We start from the raw sequence: 19509 nt of genomic DNA, 5'->3' as shown, positions 1-19509 counted from the left end.
CAAAGATTTTATAACAGTGTATATGTATAACACAATGACAATCCTAATTTTACCAAGACTTGAGATGTGTGTTGATGTTAAAAATATGGGATGACCATTCTAGCTGATATTTTCTCTTCCATACATGCAGAACTTTGAACCAAGGCATGGGTAGGAGACGACGGCCTCAGATGTTCCAGCCCTTTACAGACCCTGCCACCATGGAGAAAAGGGATGCATAAAACATTTTGGCTAAATAGACACACTATCCTGGATTTGTGTCAGCAGTTGGAGCGTGATCTCCTGTCTCATTATATGAACCTAACAGCAATACTAATAGTGAAACTCATGGCAGTACTTCATTTGGTGGCCACTGACTTTTTTCAATATGCTGTGGCCTTATCTGGGGTCATGTTGCGAGCAACTTTAATTGGTTTGCTACAAGGAGTCCTTTCTTCCTTGATAAGACACATCGACAGCTACATCCTGTTCCACATCAACAGGATTTGGCCACTGAGAAGGGAGAATTTTATGCCTTGGGTGGACTACCACATGTAGTTAAAGCAATAGATGACACATATATTGCCTTGGTGCTACCACACACAAGTGAACAGGTCTCCTGCAATCGGAGGAGCTTCCCTTCAATCAATGTGGAAGTTGTCTGCTTACCGGATTTATACATCTCAAGTGCGTGATACCAGTTCCTTGGATAAACACATGACTCATTTGTACTACGGGACAGCACCATACCCGTGCAGATGTCACAACTTGGACCGGAGCAGGCCTGGCTTGTTGGTGAGTACAATATGTATTTAGGATCTTTTGCCTGTATCCTATTTAGGAAGGGACAATGGCTTGATATGTAATTAGTCTGTTGATGTGCTGCTTCCATATAGGAAACTTAGAGTATCCTAACTGACAATGGTTATTGGCACTGCTGAGGAATCAAACAATGCCAATGGAAGTCTGCTTAAATGAGCCGCATGGAAAAACAAGGAGACCAGCGGAGCAGGCTTTCAGTCTCCTGTAGGCCATGTTTAGGGGCCTGGGCCAGACCAGTGGAGCCTTCCTCTATTCACCCAATAAGTTGTTCCAAATCTTGGTTGAATACAGCATGCTCCACAACATCACCATGCGACGTAACATCACTATCATCGCAGAGGAGAGAGACCGCAAAGAGCCACTGGGTGAGGATGTTGAAATGCCAAATGAAAATGACAGTGGGAAAGAATAAGTAGTTCATTTATGTCAAGATGTGATTATACCTTTACAAATTGTAACCTCCAAAGTAAGAACAGCTTGTGACATAGTCTGCAATGGTAATTTGTTGGGAATGGTCAGTGCAGGAAAGTCCACGGCGAAGATGTTGGTGGATCAGAGTTTCCCTACATTGACAACTGTGGTTATTGACATAGGTTAACTTTGCTTGTGCTAAGTATGTGTTTCCTCACAACATGCCATTTGGGTCAGATTTAGTATGTTAAATAATTATCCCTAGGTCTGTTCCAGGGTCCTTCACCATGCCATCTTCACTTGGACAGTTTAAAGTTGTGACATTTGCAGTGATATATTGCTGTTAGAAAGCACAAAGTGAACATGTGTTGATCCTAGGAGAGACATCCACTTTGGATGGACAGATCTTTTACAGAAACAACTTGCAGTCTGATAAAATGGAAGTTCAGGGGATTGTATCAGACCTGTTTTCAGTGTGATGGCTCCATCAAGGTAATATGTGCCACTCGACATGCTCAAACCACATGTGTGTCAGGCCCTAGTACACTGTTCTTCCTTCACATTGGCTACATCTTCAATGTGTGGACAGTGGAGGTAACTGTTGATGTATCTCCTCATAGTTGATAGAATATTTTGTTAGCACACCACTGAATGGTGGTTGTGTCATTGAACCAGGTACTGTCACAGTGCCCTGTGGCCTCAACTGTTGGTACTGCCATGTTGTAGACTATTGGTGTTATTGATCTAGGATTCCTCTTGTGCGGGCAGGATATATAGCTCCAACTGAGGTCATGCGTCAATAATAGTTTGCCTAATTAATCTAATCCCATCATATAGCCCCTTTCCTCCTTGGTTTGAAGGTCGTGGAGCATCCACCCTTGAAGGGCACAGACTATTGGGGTTATGTATGGTCTGTGGAACTTAGCTCTTATTTCTTCAAGGACTTGTTATCTACATATGTATGTTCCCAGTACCATATAAATTGTGTTTGTTTTGTTTTAATAAAAAAGTAACACATTACATCTTTGTTATTTCTAATTGTCATTGCACATAAATGTACAGACAAATTGACAACATGATGGTAGAAGAAAGACATGACAAATGAAAGGCCACAATATATCCAACAAGAGTCTTGTAGTCTGTGTCTTACCATTTATTTACATGACATAAAAGAACAGAAGGGCAAAACAATAAAAGAGGAAATTAACCAAAAGAGTATATCATGTTGATGGAAGTATAGTAGTAGAGCCAAAAACAGTTTGGAGTCCAATGCAACACATACAACTGTCCTCAGAAAAGGTAAAAAAGTTCATGATATAGTCCACAGCGTAAAGGGTAGCCACACACTGGAGGAAATTAGGATCTGCATCTCTTGGAGGTGATGGTGACGGTCTTGCCATCGTCTCCTGGTGGTCTGGATAACCGTCCCCTCCAGGGAGGAGGCAGGGGCACAATGACTGGGATAGGAGGAGCAGGCTCCTCATGTGGTAATGTCTCCATGTCTGTGGCTGGCTGTGGTGTACTTGGGCCAGATATTGAAGGAACACAGACAGGGGCAGATGGCATGGGGAATGCCTTGCTGACCTGGTGGTAGATGTCATACTGCACCCCAGTCAGAGAGCTCATTTTCTCATTGTGATTAAGTATTTCCAATATGAACTCCCTCTGTACCTCCTTGCTCTCCCAGAGCTCAGTTACAACCTGGCCCATCACATCCTGGGATTGTTTTACTGCTCCCAGAACTTGTTCAATGGTGGTCAGGCTGATTAAGACACCAGTAGCCTGACCATGCCGTCCTCAGATTCCCTCCCACGACCCCTACCGCCACTACCCTGTGCACTTGAAGCAGTGTGCCCCATCCCACTGGGTCCTGGCATAACTGAGGACAGTGTTGTTGTTGGCACAACAGCAGCCAGGACTAGGGCACAGCATTGGTGTGTGTCTCCTCTGTGCACAGGAAGTGGAGTTGTCCTAATGCTAATATGTTGTGGCAGCTAGGGTGGGAGGTGGAGGTGTGAGCGGAGTGCAACTCTCTGGAGCTGTCTGGCCAGATACACCAGATTGACCAGCTAACTCCAGATCATCCGGACTTGCAGCACTGAAGGCTTGCTCCTGGTCCGGAGTGAAAGTGTCTTGGGTGCAGATGGCGGTCCACGGGCCCGGGGAGTTAGACCTGAGAAGGATGCAGAGAATATGCAATTAATATCTAGTTTATGCATTTTATGTGTCTTTATCTACAAATGCGCCAACCTAAAAAAAAAGTGGAAACAGAGCAATAGACTGAACAGGCTTTTTTGTGATTTGCATTGTTTTACACATGCAGGCTGATTAACTTAGGTGCACACTCCAGTGTTGACAATGTAGCAATGTCCTGAAATGTAAAAATGTTATTTCTGAATTGTACGTTACATGTAGCAGACATTCAACCCAACACAATGGTTAGTAGATTAAAGTACTGGACAATTTTGAAACTGCCAACAAAAATGTGTCCAGCAACAGAAGACAACACTCTGGAGGACTATCATGCAAAAGAGGGCCATCTACAATACTTATCCAAACAGAGGAATGTCTAAAGTGCTAGAGACAGTCCTGCCTAGCTATATCTGGGTTTGCCATCTTGAAATAGGGTATTCAGGGTAATTTTAGAGACAGTCTTGCCAAAAAGGGGGCACAAGTGATCTGAGAAAAAGTTAAGATTGGGTGACAATTTTTTTAAACACTGAAATGTGTACATAAGAAATCCGGCACATCAACAACCACATGCTCACAACATTGTTAGACCTGGAAACCCTCCATCTAAAGAAGAGGACTTGCTGAAAGATGACTCCTTATTCAAGAATTGGTCTTACATAAAGACTCAAGGACTCCTGACTCTAAAGACTGGATCTCCTATCCTAGTGTCAAGTGGTTGGCCTCTTGTTTGTCTATTTCAGGGAAATAAAAAGCAGTAGTCCTGACTCCAAGAAGGTTCAACTGAGATACATGTGAAGAGTTACACACCAAGGTGTCGTAGGGCTCTCATTGTAGGTCCGAGACAGCTGTCTGCCTAACCCTTTCGGCTAGCTAGCAGAACCTCACCAGAACCCAAGAGTAAAGGTGATTTGTGGCAGCCTATTGCATGACACTCTAAGACTACGTAGGGAAGTCGTGATGGAACTGATCTTACCCTTTTCTCTCAGTTATGCACGTCTCATACATGCAAAGACAAACAGAAGCAGGATTTGTTTCAATGCATTTTATTGAAGAAACTGTATTCTATGTAAAAAGGCATGAATTGTGATTATCAGGATAATAAAACACAACACTATTATTGCAGTGACTAGAAAGGTGAAACAGAGGAAAAGTCCCACCATACTGTCACAATAGTGAATCTGAAATTCCTACCTGCACCACTAAAATTGTACATGAGAGCAATAGCAATATTAGCCCTAATCTTCCTATCTAGTCCCTGGAAGGAAATCCAATCCCCATACCTGTGCTGTAGGTAGAGAAGTGATCTGTTGGTCTACTGGGAGTCCTCCCACATAGGTGGAGAGAAAAAGTAGAGTTTCAGCAGAAACTGCAACAACAACGTACACCATAAAATGGCTGGGTGGCTGGAATGTTTCCTCTGATGTGGAGGGGGCAGTATGGTGTTTTATAATAAAACATGTTGTTGTTCTAACACCTGCCCTGATGTAAAAACACATATTTTTCTGTGTAGGGTAGACATAGTACTCTTTGGACTGGCAATACCTGGTAAACCATCACGTGCAGCCTTGGGATGAGCATGGGATGAACATGTTGTGCAAAGAAATGAATAACAAATTCTACTTTGAAGGGCAACTGATAAAAATTAATAAAACATCTGCACTAAACTGAAGGTTTGCCCAAATAATATCAAGAATATAAATAACATGTAACTAGGTGAAAGGGCACAGGCCTTAGGCCTAGAGCTAAAATAATGTGCCTGTGTAAATGCCAAAATAATCTCACCCTTTGTCAGTGCAAAAGTGCAGAGGTCTACAACAACCCTAATATTAAAATCAACATTCCTACATTAACTACTAAAAGCAAGCAAAAATATACAAAAAGAGATAAAAATGCCCATGTTGATAAGCAGGACAAACCAAAGTGGAGCCAAAATAAAAAGGGTCAATTTAGAGTTTTACAAAAACTACGATACAAATTAAGGACAAATGACAGAAGATCAACAATCGTGGTTCTTTAAAAAGTCACCAATATCATCAATTGGTATTGAATCCAACAAAGACTCCACCTTGGCAGGACTTTCACTAGGAAAGCGAGGGAGCACTCATGTTCCTTTGCCTCAGCCATAGCTCCAGCCGAGGCGACAGATCCCGTGCAATGCGACGTGTTGTAGCACCAAGAACCTCCTGATCCACAAGTGGCGGCAAGTTCATTCTGCACGTCTGGTAATGAACCCCCATCTTTAACACCAACAGACCTGCATTTAAAGAAGGTACATGCTGCATTGCAAGCCACATTTCCAGTGCATGCTTGAATGGGCTGCAAGCCATTCAGAACCAGTCTAAATGACAAAGACCAGTTGGACTTCAATTCTTCCATGAGTGGTGCTCCTAAATACTGCATCATTCGTTCATGACACAGTTGGGTTGGTAGAAGCACCATCAGTTCTCCTTGTTGAGATGGGCAGCCATTGCTAAGGAAAAGTAGCAATAGCAAAATGCTGTCAATTAATGCCAAAGTAACAGGGAATCGCCTAAAAACATTCACAGAAATTGGGTGATGTCTGAAGGAATTATGTTAAGATAAAAGAGAAGGCACTGATCAAACCAGAACCAACAGTCTTAAAGAAATATACAATCCCAGTGGTGTTAGATGTGTTAAAAATACAACCTTCTAGTTCTCAGAAATGTTGCAAAAAGTTGGCATTAAAAAGGGACTGTATCTTTGCGCATGACCTTGCTACTTGGAGAGCATAGGTCTAACAGGCAGATATGAGCGCCACATGTTTTTAAAACAAAAGAGCCTTCAGACTGCTCAGCTTGTCAAAATTTACATTCAGATTGGCAGTATGAGACCATATGTCTGCTACTTTTATCTCTTGCATGGGGGGAAAAACACATTTCCAAAAAGCCACAATTTGTAAGACTGTACCTACACAGGCAATTCCAGCTTGCATACCACAACAGCTTTCTACATTCACCATTATATAACTTCCATTTGGGAGCAACTGAAACCTTACACACTCAGCGCGAGGACAGCTGTTTGCGAATCATAGAGTGGCTCACAGAAATCTTGCATTCGCTTCTGCTAACAAAGATCTCTTTCATGCCATTGAAACACTTGCATGTAAATGGTAGCTCCCATGCCTTACAGATGTAGCTATCTCCTAGCATGTCAAATCTGCCTACAGGAATGTGCTTCAAACAAGAGGCAAATTGAAGTGCTGAAATGGGAAGATTAATGACCCCATGTATTAACCAAACTGCAGATAATATTTTTTTTCACAGTAAAAGGCATCTTTTTTAACTTTTCGTTGTTGAGCATAATATGTCACTTCTTTCTTAGCCATTATATGTTGCTTTCATTTTAAGTTAAACATGGCAAACAGGTCTGTGGAGCTGATGTATTGTCAGGGCAAGAGACCAGACCTGTGGTGTTCAACCTAACTGCATAATGGACCTAAGTCCATGGTGTAAAAATGACATATCATTTTCTATTATGTCAATTGCAGATAAACAATGTTGTTAAGTGTGTATATGTGGTTGGAAAAATTGTTCATACCATTATCTACAACGACTAAAGCTTTCTGCAAGTTTTCCTGATCCATTTGCCTCAACTGGGCGTCAGCTTTCATTTGGGATGATTTTTAAATGTTATTATATTTTGCATATAAGAAACACTTTGTGTTTCCTGGGTCCTAACAGAAAGTCTTGTAAGTCTGTGTATCCTGACAGGAGACTAAGTTGTTCCTTAACGGCTGTTAATGTGGAATATTTAAACCTTTGTTGGCATAGTTTTCACACGCAATATGTAGTGATGATGCCAAAGTGTTGTGAGATGTAACAAAAGTCAGCTGGGCTCGCTTCAAAACCTCCTGTGGAGTGTACAAAACGCGCATGACAACCATTTGTGTCCACTGGCCACAATGAACACCTGTTGGGACCTGACAGTGTTGAATTAAATGTTCCATTTTTTACCCACCCGTTAAGCTATTCTTCAGTGAAATTTAAAATCTTTAGCCATGTCTCAAATTTAGCTGGTGGCAGGTTACAAAGCGCATTCAATTCCTAAATTTACACCAAGCATAAACAACTTGTATGCTCTATAGTTTTATTTAAAAAATATAATTTGCAATGGAATAAGGCATGCTCTAAACAAAGCTTCCCTGTATTTGTCAATCTCTAGTTCCCCACCCACTCGTTAAGTCAATCGACTTCAAGCAGGACAATGTTCCCATTGTGTAAAATTATAAACAGTTCTGGGGGTGATGGCTTTATGTACAGAATGATGTCCATAATGATTGTAACAGAACATTTTCCCATAATTTGCTGTTTTTTGATAAACATCTTCACTTTCAAACACAGTATAATATTCAAGCTCAGAAAGCACGGAATCAACTGTTTTTACATCCCAACCATCAGAAACAACCTCCGGTGTTAATGTACAATTCATAGACACTTAGAATACATATGGAATTTTTGAATATGTTCCATTAGACTGAAGATATCAAATGATACTTCATCCTAAGCAATACCATCAGGAATCGGTGTAGCTGAAATGTTTACTAGAGACAAGTCTGTTCAGACCTTATGTGAGGACAGATGAGGCTTCAAAACCTCATCCACCACTTCAGCAGCAGAGTGTTCAGGAAGATAATGACCATGTGTCAGCAGAAAGAAAACAATGATAAAACCAAACCAGAGATGAAAGGCAAGCAAAGTTAACAGAATCCACAGATAGTTCCAGCGATGAATTAGGTATTTAGTTTTAAACCAGTTGAATAGCTTTTGTGCTCTTGATACAGGTGCTGCAGAAGACACAGAACAATTGGAAAAGGAGTTGTTAATGTCGGCAAAATATCCACATGTAGCTAGTGCAAATACTAGAGCTGGTGCTGAAGAAGTAGAGCTGGCAGATGTGTCCCTTGGCAGTTCACAGTAAGCTATTCCATTAGTTTTATAGCACAGAACTTTGGACATTTCTTGTCATAGATGAAGTGACAAGTACTAATGAAAGTTCATTTTCCACCCTCCCCAAGATTGGGGAAGTTTCATCACTGTGCTTAAGAGCATGTGCAATGAGATGGGTTCGGGAACTACCCAGGAGTCCTTGTTGTGTACTGTGCAGGACTAGCAACATGGTATAACTTGACTTTATCTTTAAGGAAAACGGGCTGCAAAATGAAAAAAAATAACTGCTTTATTTAAAAAGCAGTCACAGACATGGAGGTCTACTGTCTTCAGCAGGCCACCATCCCTGTGAGTGCAGGGAATTGCTATGGGGTCGTAAAATGCGACCCATCTCATTAATATTAATGAGGTGGGTCTTTGCGACCCCATAGCGATTCGCAGAAGGTGTCTGAGACACCATTCTGCATTTGCTTTTGGGACTCGGAAATTGCGAGTCGCACCGACTCGCAATTTCAGAATCGCAAAAGCATATCTTGCTACATCTGGCCCTAAGTGTTTTGCTTCAAGCATGACCTTCTGCAATGCTCTAATGAGGTGTGTATGTTCAACTGTCCAATATTTGTTTAAAATGTCTGGACGTATTAAATCATGAAGCGGTTTCATGAATTGTATATAATCTGGAATGTATGTTCTGCCAAAATTGAAAAAGCCCAATAATGATTTTAGTTTATTATAGAATTTGGTGTTTGTAACTGTGTGCCCTTTTCTAGAAAGTGGGGTGCCAGCTCTTTCCTTCATCTGACAACTTGTATTCCAGAAACAGTACACTAAGAAAGGCAGTTTTTGGTTTCTTGAAATTAAATTTGTGGCCTAATTTTGCAAATCCCACAACAGTGCGATCTACCCATCTTAGGTATGAGACAAGGTGTGCATCTGTAAAGTAGACGTCATTTACATAGGACAACTCCTAGGGATCAATATTGTGTAATATTGATGTTACACATCCTGACAAAACTCCAGGACTGGTCCTATACCCCTGTGGGAGTGGCCAAAATTGTATTTGTGAGTCGAGCGCACTTAAAGCACTTAGATCCATACTTTCAGGTGCTAGATTATGGCAGGAAAAAAAGTTGGAAATATCGAAGCTTGTTTTGCATTTTTTACACACTATATTGTAAATATGTGCTGTGTGCATTTTGTATAGCAAATGTGCGTGCGTGATTGTTTCAATGCCTGTAACCTAGGACTGTTCTATATGAGTGGCCCAGCTTAGCTAAGGGGAGAAAAGGAATACAAATTACATGTCTCTAGGTCAAAGGGCACAGGCCTTAGGTCCAGAGCTAAAACAGTTTGCCTGTGTAAATTCTAAAATAACCTCATGACAAAGGGACATATTTACAAGCCCCTAGTGCCACAGGGCATCATTTTATTTGATACTCCAGTGGCACATGGACCATATTTACAAGGCCATGCAAAGCCACCTTGCATAGCTTTTCATGGCCTTGTAAACATGGCTCCCTTTCACACATTACTCCGCGTAAAAGGGGCATTCCGTGGGTGTTACTGTGGGAGTTTCCATGCAACACCCATGGAATTTAATGCATTCCTCTTTCCATGTTTGTGGTCTGGTCAAGGGTGCCTGTGTTGGGGTTAGGCAGCCAACTGATCACCAGCTGTGAAGAAAGTACAGGGATGCGTCGTATTGCTGTAAATATAACACATCCCTTCACTTTCTTAACAGCACAGCTCAGATGACTTGTGGCACCGGGCAGCGTCATTATTTTGTAAATATTCCCCCAGATGTGTAAATTCATTTTTACAGTAGCATTTTAAGCACAAAGCACATGCATGGTGCCACTGAAGGCTGTGTCACAGTGCACAAAGTACCAATACCAGCATAAAGAAAGTCCCGAAAAAGATGCTAAATTAGAGAAGACCGTATGAAAAAGGTGATTTTGCTTCACGTCTCAGTGACCCTTGGGGTAATTTAGAGTTTTGCAGGGCATCAGCTCGAATTCACCCACCACATTTAATGTCCACCCGCCCTATGTTGTAGATTGTAAAACCACTGAACTTCCATTGACGAACCCTAGCTCGCACTGCCAGTGCAAACGCTTGATCTAGTGGTCTTTCTGCCACAGGGCTGAGAGACACAGGAGTGCTGATCCTGCACTATTTATGGCAGTGTGAGAAGTACACGTTCTTTCCTTCTCGAGACTTCCCTACAAGGCTTAACTGTCATGGGAAGCGAAGATGTCAAGAAAACTCCCTGAGCACCATGAACATTTTCATTTTGTGTCGCAGGTGCAAACTTGTCTTGACAATTTGTTACTGTAAAGCAAAGGTGAATGTCAAGGATGTGGCTTCAAATGGTAGCTCCATCGACATTGAACAGGTATGAAATTGCATTTGCTGCGCTATCACATTTGCATTCATTAGAGACTTTCCGACCATGCAGATGGGGAAAAATATTGAGGACAGATATTCCTCTGACGGGCAAACAAAGGGCACAGTTCCAGTATACCTAGTGGGTTGATGGGCCATAGCATAATCTAAATTATCACTGTGTATCCATCCTGCCTTGATGGTCTGGGTTTCAGGACATGTAACTGGAGTTACTGAGTAAGAGGCTCAGTGATTGCCTATTTGTTTGTTTTTTGTGATCACACTTGGATCTCTTCAGAAACACCATGTCTACAGAATGTATGTAGGGAATTTTCATCTAGACTGTAAGCATGTAATAGTTTTGTACTGGCTTTTGTCTTTCAGCACAGGGGCGGCTTGCAACCACCGAGAGTGGTGGCACGCACAAATAAGAGTGGGTGCATGCATATGCACGCTTCATGAAAGGAGGAGGACATAAAATAAATAACTTATTTGAAGATGGTGACGTACATGTACTCCTCACTCCTTTCCTTCTTTGCTCCAGCCTTTGTCTCAGGTCCTGTCCAACTACCTTAACCAATCCTGGTGCTGCTCTCATGCTGGTAACCACACATGGAAGCAGTGCCAGTATTGGAGTGAGCAGCCTCTCTTGGTGCTCCGAGGGGGGCACTGGAGGCTGTTAGAAAAGTTTAAAGTGCACATGTCTGGCTGGCCATGGCAAAAGGGACATACGCACTTTGATCAGGGGCACATGCAGCCCACCCATCTCCCTGCTACTGACACTTAGTTAGCCCCATCCTGACACTCAGCTCAGGACGGAGGACGAAAAATAAAATGGTAATAAATGAACTTTATCACCATATTGTTTCAACTCTGGGCAGTGCCTGGGGGCATTTTTCCCAGTGGGGTGGCGCTCCTCTGTCTCTATGGAGGGGCGGCCCTGTTCAGCAATGTGTCAATATGCAAGCCTGAATGACTTTCCTCATCAGAAATCTATGATCAGACATTTGCAACATTGTAATGAGGTTCTTCACTTGCATTTCGAAATCCATCAATGTAGCAAAGAGAATGTCAATTCAATGTAGTTTATTTCGAAGACAGTAAAATAGTATTGAATAAATAAGGACACTTATTTGATGGAACTGGCAAACCATAAGCTTGCCAGTGCATAATTTCCAAGTGCCTTTGTAGAGTCAGCATAAATGTACATTAAGATATTGGAAAATGAATTTTAAATTAGCAATTACAGTACATTGTTCAAGTCACTGAAACAAAGATAGATGCTCTCCGAAAAGAAATGTGATCTAAAAAGATGCCGGGGGAAACAAGAAACAAAAACAATATTTTTACCTCCCCACTAGAGGAATCAAAGTTCTCAAGCATATGACTTATCTTTAAAAATAGATAGATCCATAGGGCCAGATTTACTAACATTTGATGCGGCAAAACACATCAAGACACCTTGCTCTGTAGTGTCAGCCATAGAGGACAGGAATGCCCCATATCTACTAAAATGACTCATTCATGCCGTCTCTCTGTGCAGGTACACTAGTGGCTGTCAAGCACCATCACAGGCACCCTTGCACCATGGTGAAAAGCTGCCCATTGTTGCAGACAGGATTGTTTTTGTGTAAGGGACATCTTTGTACAGACAAATAATCTACTGAGGCTTCTGCAACATACATGGAAAGTGAAAAAAGCAGGAAATAATAAACATATTTCTCCTTAGTACACCTCCACAGGGAAGGTGCAGAATTTTGATGCATTCCCAGGTTTACGATTGTTATTAAATCTGGGAATGTGCCAAAAAATGTGTGTGGATGAAGGGAAACACCCACAATCCACTCATAGAACGCTTTCCCAGGGCAGAGTAATGTGAGGTAGCAACTGGCTCTGCCTTGTGTTACTCCAGGTTCACTATCCCACCCAGAGACCTGTGTAGTATGCTAAATCTCCTGTAAGGGGGTGTGATGCCCTTAGTAAATCTGGACCATAGTGTCAAATCTGCCTATCAGCATAGAGGTCCCTTGTGCAAAGACCCATTTGAGAAATTATGATAATTAAACGTAAGGAGATTGCATGATCACCCCCCATTTTTAGTTGTGATGTTAGCCAACACCTTTTGATTTTTATAAAAAAATATAGCATACTTACCTACACGGGTGTTCAGCCACAACTTTTCATCCATTGGGCTTTTGTGTCATTCAGATTTTTTCCACCCACTGCAGCACATAGCTTAGGGCAGCAGACCAGCCTACCTAAGCCACTGGTTAGCTTCACTTTGAGTGAATGTATTTTGCTCTCTCACAAGGCAATTGGCTGACTTCACTGCGATTTAGGGCATGCTGCCCTTTCACAAGGAACATGTTCCCTTCAGTGCCATGAAGTACTATGTTAATGTGTGTTTATCTTGAGAACAAAAAACATTTTTGCCTGTAACAAATTATTTTTCTACATTGACGAGGGCACAGCTTATTTCCAAACAATAAAGTTGTTTAAAAACCATGACAAAACAAATCAAGAATTGCCAAAAGGGTGGTGGCCAGTGCCAGGCTGACTGGCTTTTCCAATGACTGTTTTAAATTTATGCGGTTTATATTTGGACTTTGTACACTGATGCCTTGATAACCAGTCCCCTGTTCATGTACTCTGACATCTAAAAACGTGTTGAGTTCATTACAAATCTGAATTGGCACGTTTAATTACCTGTAAGTCCTAGGATATGTACCCATTGCCTGTACGTCACTAGTGCACTGCAGCACCTATTGTCATTTTGAACTGTTACAAAGCAGGCTGCCTCATACAAAGGCAGTGGATTATATCACAACACCTTATAATGCATACCCTCAGTTTGGAATAGCTAGAACCGTCATTCAAAGACTCAAATTAATAGTAATTTAAAATCCAATCCGATGGTCAAATCAGATTTTAAACTGATATTTTGAAAATGCTACTTTTAGAAAGTCAGCATTTTCCTGCTTAAGCCAAATGTGCCTTTCTGCCAGTGTTCAGTATCACCTGACTGTTAATAACTCTCCTGGGGTGTGATGTGTATTGGGTGTGGGGAGCAGTTTTCCCCCTGAGGGGATTGCTAAATGGGCTGTGCCCAGGAACTTAACTAAACTCCAAAAGCTGCCTTCCCTGTCACAAGCAGATATACTTAACACCTATGCCTAAATGTTCATTGTCCTGGGTGCCAACTGGTCACCAGTTCAAGTGGGGGATGGTCTGTGATGAAAACCAGCTGAGAGTGGCTACAGGGGAGGATTTGCCTTTTATAGGATCCACACTTCCGGGTGGGCCCAGGGAGATCAGCACACAGTAAGAAAGGTTCTACCAAATTGCTTTTAGCTATTGAGTGGCCTGGGGGATAGCATACAGAAAAACTCACTAGAAACTGTCACAAGTTAGGTTGAAGCCCCCCGGAGCATTACCTTGTTAGTTAGAGAATGGCCAGATATTTCTCCCACTCACAGGCAGGCACTGCTTTAAAAATGGCACCCAGAGTACCCTCTTCAGAACACTTCTGAACAGTCGAAGACAGACTAAGTAACTCACCTGATGTTGAAACTGTGAAGAGGCCCCAATGGCTAGATGTGCCTCTCAATTGCACCAAAAACAACAACATTGACTCTAGGGGCCAGTTGTCTAGCCTTCTGCTCATACTCATGAACACACATCTGCAAGAAGCCAAAATCTCTGCTGAGTCCAGCTGATCAATTTCAACTGGATTTGCCCTGGTTGCTGCTGATGGCTTCTGGGAGGTTGACACCTAACACCCAATAGGTGTCAAAAAGACTGGACACTATGAAACCTTTTCTGAACTTTTAACCAAAAGAATCAGAGGCTACCACTGTAGTGCCACAGAGTCAGAGCCACCAACAGCAAACTGGCTGCCGGCCTCAACTTGCTGGTTAACTCCTGACTTCCGGAAAAGTTTTTATGTCTGAATGTAAAAAACTTTACTGGGACCAAAGCCAAGCAGCACTGCGACAACATCTCCCTGGGCCCAGAATTCAGACTTTGTCCGCTCTGAGTGTTCCCATCTTTGACTCTGAGATCCTCAAACTTCCTGCTGGAGCGAGGCTCCCCCAATGACCTGAGCTTCAGTCAACTGATGTTGACAAGCATATCTTTAGATCCAGCCTACAGTCTGACCGGCCAATGACCTTGTCTACGAGGATTTTTCTCCAGAAAAATTACTTAAACTTTCTCCTGGGACAAACCTGGTACCTCTATCTGACCCTGCTCCATCAGGTCAGCCTTAGCTTTTAACTTTGATTCAGTCTAGTTTAACCACGTTCAAACAGTTGGTGCTTTGCACTTTTTAGAACTAGAATTATTTCAAACTAATAAAAATCACATCTCCGGTTTTCTACATTGATGGTTTGTCATTTTTGTTCATTAAATTGTATTCTTCTTTAAAAAATTGTAGCTGGATTTTTATTGTGTTGTGTTTTCTGCTTTTAAAATGTTTTGACACTGATTAAGGCTTCACACATTTATCCTACGTTAAGCCTCTCTGCTCTGTGCTACATCTACAAAGGGTTGAAATCAAGCTTAGAATATTGAGACCTAACCGGACTCTGTAAAGTAATCGTGACATTATTACTTGATGCAGACTCATATCTCCTCCAACTAATAATCCACTTACTCACATTAAGCATTTGTACTCCAGATTGTACATTGGTAATTATACATTGGTAAGGTTCCTAAAAGGCAGGGTCAGCAGAAGACCATCATTGCATTTGTTTTAATGAATGTGAAAAAATAATTTTAAAGCCTTCTATGAACATTAAAAGGAAAGGTGTTGTTTTTCAACAACCACTTTACTGTTTCCAGCACATCGAGGTGGGGCAGTGAGGGGCGCATGCCGTCTCTGAGACTGCCTGACATGATTGCCAAAAGAAAAGCTATTCACCTTGGACAGCTTTCCCTCTGAATCTGATACCTTTTCTTCCAGCTATCAGTATCTTATCAATGATTTGGGGGTAATTGAGGTCCCAAATAATTTATACATTCCATCATAAGTTAAATTACTTTTCCTAAGCCAGGTTAACAGTTGACATTGGGTTTTTGAACACTCATGTATAAGGTGAAATTCAATATTGATATTGCAGGTATGAACCCTATCTGAGAATGAGGAAAGAGTTTAGAGATCATTCACTTCAATCTTTTAACCTTGCATTCAATCAGCACATTGTGACAAAACTCCTAGCAGTGTTAAAAGAGAAACATTGACACAATATCTCTCGAGACCAGCTTTAGAAGTCTATTGTTACATATAAAAGAAAAGAACACAAACATCTTATGTACCATGTTGTAAGCAAGTGGGTTGTTAGTTGCAAAGGATGTGAGTCTTTTCCTTGTCATAGGTCAGCAAACTTCCATATACTGGGAGTCAACTATGTCATTGTAGAGCTTGATCCTCTCAGGGTAGTGAGGCAGAGCAGTTCAAGGCTACTTAGGAGAGGTGGTGTGCTAGTACCCCAGTCAACAGGCAAGTAACATACAGCACCCAATACATCATTGTTCAGCGAGTGTATTTACATATAAAATGAAAATGTACTTTATTATGCATGCACTATTCAATACTGCACATTAATTCATGTATAAATATATACATGATAGCACATGTAAATATCTATGGTGACACCATCCTAACAATTTACACCACTTGTGAGCCCTGAACCTTATAACCAGAATATCCCACATACACTAGGCACAATATAATGATGAGTAGTTACCAAAAAGAAGGCCCAATGGATTTGTCAGGATGTCAACACATTGATAAAATCAGAGGAATGCCATGACAAACCTCCTGAAGGGCATTAAAATCATTAAGGATAGTTCCATCACACATTGACATTCATTAGAGCATATATTGGTTGACCGTTAGCTTTATGATGGTCAATAAAGCATTTGCATGACCTTCATAAATATATATGACTCAATGTTAACATAGTTATTGGCAGTTATACATTCCAGTTTCATTTATGCAAGTGCATGAGGCTTTCTTCTATTTTAACATGCTGTCACTGCAGTCATACAGCCCACCAGCAGGGATGGCAACATTCCAGAACCATTTAGGAAAGTGCAGCATCCAGGAAAGCTTAAAACCAAAGACAGCTTCTACGAGGGTCCCAAATATAGGCCTTAGGATCCTTAGGCCTACCATTTGAATTGTCGTTGGGGATCCTATGGACACTATTATACTGCTGGCAGTCCAAAAATATGTTTTCTCATGTTCTCAGTGGTAGCTCCTCTTGGGCACCACTGGAAAAAATATGCACAAGTTTAGATCCCCTGTGGGGGCTTATAGGGTGATGCCAGCAGCTGTTCAAGGTAGCCTTCAGCAGCCGTTTTATATGACCTCCATGGGAAAAACTGCCTGTTCTCCCTTTTTTTCACCTTTGTGCCCTCCTCCCCTCTTGAGAGGTACTCAGGTCAAGACCAAAGCAGGCCATGCTGGAACGCATGCACTCTGTCTGGTTCCTGCCATTGACATTAAACATCTGACCAGCTCTTTGTTCCAACCTCAGACTGCACTTGCAAGCCTTGCTATGCTGGCTGCCTTCGGCTCTTCACAGACACAAACATAAACAGTAGGGGCCAGATTTAGAAGGCACTGGCGCAATGCGGCGCTGCACCAAAATTGGCAATGCCACACTATGTCAGTTCTGAAATGCAGGGATGCACCATATTTTCAAAAATACTGTGCACCCCTGTGTTTCCCCTAGCGCTGGTGCTAAATTGAGCTGCCAGCTCCAACGCAGTTGCACCAAAATGCAAGGTTGTCTGCGTTGAAGAGAATAATTGTATATGTGCAGAAAGGTGTCCCTTCCTGCGCATAAACAATCTACAACGGCATTTTGCCACTTCCATATGTGCTGCAGAATCTTGGTGATGGTGAACTACAAATCCCAGTGAATGTCCACAATACACGCTTAGGGTCCAGTTAGCTTTCCAAGGAGACTGCTATCTGCTCCCCATTTCTCGCTAGAAGGTCTTCTTGCAGGCACACTGAAAACATCGTGACCCACTTAGGAAGAATGCCCTTCTTTCTATTTCGTACTTTTGGCATGGTAGGAAATACACCTTGCTGCTTCTTTCTACCTAGGTCAAAAAAGATGGCCAAGTGTTTGTGATTGCTCATGTAATTCCACAGTATAGAAAAATCAATGGCCTTGTTGCGAGAGGGCTGGTTAGATTCTTTGGGATCTGGTGTAAAATAAGTTGGAGATCCCCTATTATAGCCTGCATTGTTACTCCTTTAAAAAAAAAAATAATAATAGTATCTCACTTTACGTACTACAATTTTTTAGATTATTTTAAAGACTATAGACCTTGGTGCCTTCAGCTTTTCTATTATATAATTTGCTTTTGTAAGCGATATCTATTTGTTTCAGACAGAGGTGTGGATTTATTTCTGTGACCTCCACTGATTTTTGCATATTCTTTTGTTAGATTGATCTTTTGAAAGTAGGACATTGTGGATTATTTGATGAGTTGAAAAATTATTTGGGAAGTGTTTCAATGCATCACTTGGTTTATTAATTTCGCACCTTTGGTGTATAGGTGTGTCCCAGTGATTGATGATTAGTTATGCTTCTGATTGTTTTTGGTGGTGCTTTATATTTGCTTGGAGAGCACACTTTTGGTGATTAATCCACATTTTGATTTTCTTTTTGACTTACCAATTATTTCATTTCATTTTCTCAAAAAAGATATGTATTGACTTTCATGTATTCAGTTAGGTTCCTCATTGGTCTGTCCCTATGGCTTTGGTTTCATCACTCAGTCCTGAAGATGGTCTTGCAGATTCTTTAGACATTTGAGACCAAAACATCAACAATACAACATCTCTGACTCCTGTTTACTGACTTTGACCACTTTCAACCAAATTTTCAATCTTGAATGGACTATTGTCAGAAAGTTTGAGATATGTTAGATGGATATACAAATTCCAAATAATCACGAGCAAATATACTATATATTAGATTTTGTGATTATTGAGGGTCAGTGGTAGTTTCACATTACAACTTGAACATGGCTTGTATATATTGTATAAGTATTTGATACTCATTACTGAATTATTGTGCATTTCTTTCAATGTAATTCTTTTTTACAATTTAATTCCATTGTACGCCTTATTACATTTATGTAATCTTTGTGCAATTGATTATAATTGGATTTCCCTACTAACTCAATTTACAGTACATGTAAATTATTCCTTCAAAGACCTACTATTTGTTGTTTAAGTTTATTTCCATCCTCACAGGCACGGTACTGGAGGAGAACCCCTAAAGAGAGTTCTGGGGGTTTGACCCTCCTCAGTAGCTCCCCATAATCAGAGCACCCTGGCATTCAGATTTAGGCCTATGCCCTATGACCTTCACTTCAATACATGGGACCTGGGGAATCTGGAAGAAGGACATTTCTGAGCAGTATGCCCCCTCATAATTCCTTAATCCTTCTGGCACCACCCTCAGAGCCTTTGTCCCTGCATGTGGGATTCATAGCAATCTGATACAGGGTGTTACTCATGCCCCAGACAAACATGTTCCTCCTGAGGAGACACATTTATCCCTCTGCTTTCTTGGCTCCCTTTGGGCTGATTTGGCTGGGGGAAATTGTGTGCTGCTCCTTTGGACAAATTCTAGCCAAAAGGACTGTGCATTTCCAGCATGCTGACATCTCAATGTGTGTGTTCTTCAGGGAGCTTGAGTTCTACAATGTTCCCTTCTTGCACAGGGACTTACAATTATACACCAATGTAGACATGTTTTAGAGGAGAAGCATATGCTTTTTA

Source organism: Pleurodeles waltl, chromosome 10 (assembly GCF_031143425.1).
Source record: "Pleurodeles waltl isolate 20211129_DDA chromosome 10, aPleWal1.hap1.20221129, whole genome shotgun sequence".
Taxonomy (NCBI): domain Eukaryota; kingdom Metazoa; phylum Chordata; class Amphibia; order Caudata; family Salamandridae; genus Pleurodeles; species Pleurodeles waltl.
Note: the sequence above shows the minus strand (reverse complement) of the source record.